Source organism: Sorex fumeus, unplaced genomic scaffold (assembly GCF_029834395.1).
Source record: "Sorex fumeus unplaced genomic scaffold, SorFum_2.1 ptg000086l, whole genome shotgun sequence".
NCBI lineage: Eukaryota > Metazoa > Chordata > Mammalia > Eulipotyphla > Soricidae > Sorex > Sorex fumeus.
In genome coordinates, this window is record NW_026606143.1 from 26,541,635 (window position 1) to 26,548,508 (window position 6,874).

Here is a 6,874-nt window from a genome sequence, read left to right on the forward strand (position 1 = left end):
TGTGCTTCGTGCTGCTCTCCCAGGGGCCACTGAGTGGGAGGCTGCACTTCTGGTCCCAGCCACTGGCACAAAAACATCCACACAACAACCTGAGAGTGAGCGGGAAGCCACACAGCCACAGCCCGAAAGCGGGAACACAACTTGCATTAACATTTCCTCGGCTCCAACTGATAGCACACACTCCCAAAGAAATAAATTCACATTCCCCGATTCTCTTTCTACCTTTTCTCTGCACATTGTAGACGAGGAATAAAGATCTCTTTGTCAATTCTGATGTGCTGCTTTTCAAGTGCTACGCTGCAGACCAGAGAGCACTTCAGATTATGCGGAGAACAAAGGCCAGCTTGCCTACTTACCTGATCACTGGGAAATGTCCATCTCTGGCAGAGTATTCTAATAGTGTAACAGCTGCCACCGTGATTCAATCACATTCCAGCAAGACTTCTAAAAAACATATGAAACCCATCTCACAAAGAATGCTCACAATATGAAAACATATGCAAATGATTGTCCTGTTAATCTCACCTAGCAATCCCCAAATCATACAGGCCTAAAAGGGCCTAACTTGAGATGGAGTCAGGCTCTAAGTGAGTCCTTTAGAACATTCAAATTCTGTGCATACCATTGTATCTCATCTGCTTGCCTGAGAATATAAATGCATTGTACATTAGTTTGCCTGGGATGCAACACTGCTGAAGCAAGCATCATTGGCATGCTAACTCTATTATTTAATATTTTTCCTTCCACTCACAGTGAGACCTAGCCAATCTTTTCACCCACAACAGTCATCTTCTCTAAGAGTTAAGATTCAAATTGCAATACCAGAGAGAAAGTTTAAAGGCCAGAGCACGTTTTACATGCAGGAGGTCCAGGATTGATCTCTGACCTCACAGAATGCCACAAGGACTGCAGGGAGTGAGCCCCGGGAAAGGAGCCAGGGGTACCCCCAGTATCAACAGGTATGACCCCAAAACAAAATCAAATTACTTCATCAAGATTAAGAGGGGGTGGGTCCAGAGAGATAGTACAGTGAGTAGGGTGCTTGCCTTGCATGTGGCCAACCTGGGTTCGATCCCCAGCATCCTGTATAGTCCCCTGAGCACCGACAGGAGTAATTCCTGAGTGCAGAGCCAGGAGTAACCCCTGAGCGTTGCCAGGTGTTATGTGACCCAAAAACTTAAAATTGTGTGTGTGTGTATATCTTAGGAGGGGGCCAGAGAGATAGTCCAGCAGGAGGTAAGGCATCTGCCTCGCATGCAGCCAATCTGGGTTCAATCTCCAGCACTGCATATGATCCCCTGACCACCACCAGGAGTGATCCCTGAGCACTGAGTCAAAAGTAAGCCCTGCACATTGCCAGGCCCACATCCCCCCAAATACAAAAGAAGAATAGGGGCGAGAGAAAAAGTGAGTTCAGGGGTTAAGGTACTTTCCGTGCATCCCAATCTACCCGAGGTTGAATCTCTGGCACCACCAAGGGTCACCCCTGAGCACAGAGTCAGGAACAGACCCTGAGCACTATCCACTGTGGCCCAACTCCCCCCCTAAATATTAAGAACACAAAACCAACGCAACTCCTTTTGGTGAATTTCTAAATACGAGGATGGGGGTTGGAGATGGTACATTTTGTGCTTATTCTTCTCTTTCCCTAAACCCAGGATTCCTTTTTGGGAAACTGAATTGTCATTACAGCATATTGAAGTGAATGACTTTTTAGTAAAAAAGCATTTTGCATCCGCAGTTAGATATTCAGCAACAGTCACCCACACCTGCAATGATCATGGGTCCCCATTCACCCAGCCTGGCCCTGGGGTTGCTTGCTTTCCCGGAGAACCACTCACCCACCCGTTTCACACTCTGAAGTGTCCTGGCTTGGACATTCAATTACATAGCCCATGTAAACTGCATCCCATCATTAGCATACGCAATCAAGGTCTGGCCACTTGAATTTAAGGATGTCTGAATTGGGGATCCATTTCAGCTTCTAGAGAGGCAGCTCAGATTCCTATTGGTCTACTCTAGTGATATTGCATAACAACAGTTCATACCAACACATTAACATTTTCTTTCCATTTTTGTTTGGGGGCCACACCCAACAGTGTTCAGGACATGCCCCTAATTCAGGGATCCCTCCGCGTAGGCTTTGGGAATCATATGGGGTGCCAGGCATATGTTGACTGACTGCGAGGCAAACACCCTACCTGCTGTACTATCTCTCCAGCCCTGACACATTTATATTTTTAAATCACTTTCAGGTACTTACATTCCCCCCTTCCTTTTGCTCCACTCTTTCTTTCTTTTTTTTTGGGGGGGTCATATCCAGTGATGCTCAGGGTTTACTCCTGGCTCTGCACTCAGGAATTACTCCTGGCAGTGCTTGGGGACCTTATGGGATGCCGGGTCTCGAACCTAGGTCAGCCACATGCAAGGCAAATGCCCTACCTGCTGTGCTATCGCTCCAGCCTAGCTTCCTATCATTTTGAATCCACACTGAGGTGCTAGAAACATTTTATTAGTGAGCTTATGCTCAGAATTCTCTCAGTACCAACTTTCTGCAGTATCATCCTTAAAGGCAAATGCCGCCAACTTGCCAACCAGGGCCCCCTTCTGACCTTGTTTTCTTACAGTGTCCCCATCCTACCAACTGGCCTCCTAGTCTCATGCTGTATCCCTTCCCATTGGTACAGTTTTCACCCGTCGCCTCTTTGGAATATCCTGGAGGCCCTTGGGGGGCTCATATGGCTAGAAAGAAAGGACTGGCGTACACACTTTGCGTGCTGGAGGCCTGGGATTGATCCCCAGCATCAGATTACACCCCAAAATACTGCTGAGATAATCCTGAGCACTGTGTTTCGAGTAGCCTTTGAGCACTGCTGAGTGTGGCCCAAAGCCAGAAAAAGATGCAGGAAGGTGTTCAGAGAACCTCTTTTGTCCACCTGCCACTTGACACCTTCACACAACCATCGGGGGATGCGGCCCAAATGAGAGATCTCAAGAGTGGTTCCTGAAGCATGCCATCAGCAGCATCTGGAAACATGACAGAAAGGCACAGAAAAGGTTGGAAAGAGAGCACAGCAGGGAGGGCACTGGTCTCGCAGGAATCACACCCAGGGTCGATCCCAGGAACCACACTGTGATCCCTGGAGCAGTGCCAGGAGTGATCCCTGAGCACCGTTGGGTGTGGCCCCAAAATGAGGAAAGAAGAAAAGGAAAGAAAGAAATACAAGTTCCCATCTAAGTAACTAACCAGTATCAATATTGCAAACCACAATGCCCAAAAGGGGGAGAGAGAGAGAGAGAGAGAGAGAGAGAGAGAGAGAGAGAGAGAGACAGACAGACAGACAGAGAAAGAGAGAGAGACAGAGAAAGAGAGAAGAAAAGTGCCTGCCATAGAGGTGGAGGGGAGGTGGGGGTGATGGGAGGGAACCTGGGGACACTGGTGCTGGGAAATGTACACTGGTGGAGGGATGGGCATTGGAACACCGTACAATTGAAACCTAATCATGAACAGCTTTTTAATCTCACAGTGATTCAATAAAAATAAGTATGAAAGAAAGAAAGAAAGAAAGAGAGAGAGAGAGAGAGAGAGAGAGAGAAAGGGCAGAGCAGCAGCTTCACCTACTTCATCAAACACTCGCCTGGGGACCAGCCATTCCTGTTTATCGCCTAGTCTAGCTTAGTCTGCTATGCACACCAAGCTTCAGGTGTAAGCACCTCTGTCTAAAAACTACCTCTGTGACACCTAAGGATAGTAGATACACAGGACAGGTAGATTGCTCCATAGCTGGAAGCCTGCCTCATGGGCAAAGGGGAGAAGGCAGCTGGAATAGAGAAGGGATCACTAAGAAAAAGATGGCTGGAGGAATCGGTCGGGATGGGAGATGTGTGCAGAAAGTAGATAAAGGAACAAACATGATAACCTCTCAGTGTCTGTACTGCAAACAATAATGCCCAAATGCAGAGAGAGATTATGTCTGCCATGGAGGCAGGGGGAGGGTGGGAAAGGGGGGTATACCAGGGATATTGGTGGTGGGGAATGTGCACTGGTAGAGGAAGGGGTGTTTGATCATTGTGTGATTGTAACCCAAGCATGAAGGCTTGTAACTATCTCACGGTGATTCAATAAAATTTTTAAAAACCGACCTCTGTTCTAGATAATATTATCAGGTAATGCACAGTAAGAGAACTATAGACTCAGATCCCTCACTTCATCAAGAATGTCCCGGGGCTTGAGCGATAGCACAGCGGGTAGGGTGTTTGCCTTGCACACAGCTGACCCGGGTTCGATTCCCAGCATCCCATATGGTCCCCTGAGCACCGCCAGGAGTAACTCCTGAGTGCAGAGCCAGGAGTAACCCCTGTGCATCACCGGGTGTGACCCAAAAAAGCAAAAAAGAAAGAATGCCCCCCACAATTAATCAGATCCCCTACTATCTATCTATTCTCATAGCAAAAGAAAAGGTTTCTCCTCCACAATACATTGTGCACTCCATTAATTGTGTATCCCATTATTTGTGTACTCTTGTTTCATAGCCATCAACACACTATAATCTCTATAAATCGGAATTTATTTGAAACCTCCCAAGCAGTACTGGGGGGGGGGGGCCAAGGATACTCTGCAATTGAGCCAATCAGGCCCTGGTTTAATGCAAAGGTGGGAGGAGATGCTTGACCCCCCACAAACACCAATGACCGGGGCGGGCATAATGTAGCAGGTATTGAACTGAGGTTTCTCTCCATTCTCTGCACTGTCTCTCCTTTCTCTACAGATGAATGTTGTGTTATTAATTTTGATTCACTTAAACAAAGAGAAATGGTGGGTGGACACCAGAGACTTTAATAACAAGAATAAGGAAGTATTCCTGTGGGGAAACTGAAGACGGCATGCTCTCTGCCCGGCTGCTAGGCAGCCTTACTATAAGATCTTATTCTATATTTTTGTTGCTTTTATGGATCACACCCAGCGACGCACAGGGGTTACTCTGGGCTCTGCACTCAGGAATTACTTCTGGTGGTACTCGGGGAGATCATATGGGATGCTGGGAATTGAACCAGGTCGGCTGAATGTAAGGCAAAGCCCTACCTGCTGTGCTATCGCTCCAGCCCTCTTCTACATTTAGGGCATTAACAGTACAGTTCAAAGGATACACCAAAGGTTTCCAAACTTTTCCCTTTCAGGAAAAAAATCAGTCAGGGGCCAGAGTGATAGTGACAGCAGGTAGGGCATTTGCATTTGCCCTGCACGAGGCTTACCCGGGTTCGATCCTCAGCATCCCATATAGTCCCCCTGAGCACCACCAGGAGTGATCCCTGAGTGCAGAACCAGGAGTAAAGCTTGAGAACTATTGGGTATGGCCCCCAAACAAACAAACAAATCAAACATATGCAGTCAACAACAAAAGCTGTCAGCACACTCAACACTTAGAATGGGACCCCAGGACCCAGGGAGAAAGGAGAGCAGGTATGTCACTTGCCTTGCACACCGCTAGATGTGACCTGGGGTGACCCAGGGTTCGATCCCTACTAGCACCCCATATGGCCTTCAGCCCACCAGAAGTGATCCCTGAGCACAGAGCCAGCAGTAAGCTCTAAGGACCACTTTGTGGTAAAAGGCGGGGTGGGGGTAGGGGGCGGGGGGATTCGGTGTTTGGGGTGGAGGACAATAGTACAGCCAATAAGGCACTTGCCTTCCACTCAGCCAACTCAGGTTCCATACCCAACACCCCATATATGCACCCCTGAGCACAGAGCCAGGAGTCACTGCCCACAAATCACAACATCAAATAAAAACTCACAATAGGAGTCTGGGAATGAAGTTAAGTGGCCCGAATCATGACTTACTTAGTAGCCACACAGTTATTAAGTTTGGCTACAAAATTTGTGGATAGATATGGGCTGTAGCACTTACCAGAAAAGTCAAAAGCTCCGACCGCCAGAATCGTGGGAAACAGGAGCCATTAGTAAGCATCTTCTCCATGTTCTCGCGTCTCCAGGGAACTTCTCATGACCAGCCTGCACTCCACCTGGTTCCGAGCATCAACCTTCGCGGAAATTCTCAGCCCGTAGTTCTGTAACTGAATTCAAGCCCGTCCAAGTCTTGTGACTTATCAGTTACGTTTTGGAAAGCAGGAATCTTTGCTACAGGATGGTGCTCCCCACAAAACTTCCGACGAGCCTGGGCGATAGCACAGCGGGTGGGGCATTTGCCTTGCAAGCAGCCACCCCGGGTTCGATCCTCAGCATCCCATATGGTCCAGCATTCCATATGGTCCCCCGAGCCCTGCCAGTTGTGATTTCCTGGGCGCCTAGCAAGGAGTGACTCCTGAATGTGGCAAAAAAACAAAACCCACTTCCGACAGAAACTTTTAAACACACACAGGGGCTCAAACTCTCATTCTGACCTCCTCGTCCTGGGACACAAGTAGAGCACGGGCCATCTACAGACCAGTTGCCATGTGAGCTCTGAACCCAAGGGAACGGAGCGCCAGTGCAGGTAACCAGTGCCCTTTGCGCTTGGGAAGTCAGACCCTTTCGGGCCACCACCCTTCTGCAGTGTGTGCGTGAATCTCTCCGGTCAGAAACAAGCCCATTCGGAGGGGTTCCACCGCTTATGCAGTTCCCACCACAGGCCCACACACCACGGAAACCAGTCTGCGGCTCCAGTGTCTCTCCAGCTAACCCCTTGCATGTATGCAGAGCCTGGGAAGCCCTCTCCTGCCACAGTCCTTCCAGCTTCTGGTGCAGTTTCCTTCCTTCAGTCCACAGATCCCACAAATCCTTAGCAAGCTCCCTTTGATAGTGCAGTTCATAGCTGCCAACCTCCTTCAGAACCCAGCCGGTGGTGGCAGTCAGGAGGACTGTAAGGTCTTGCAAC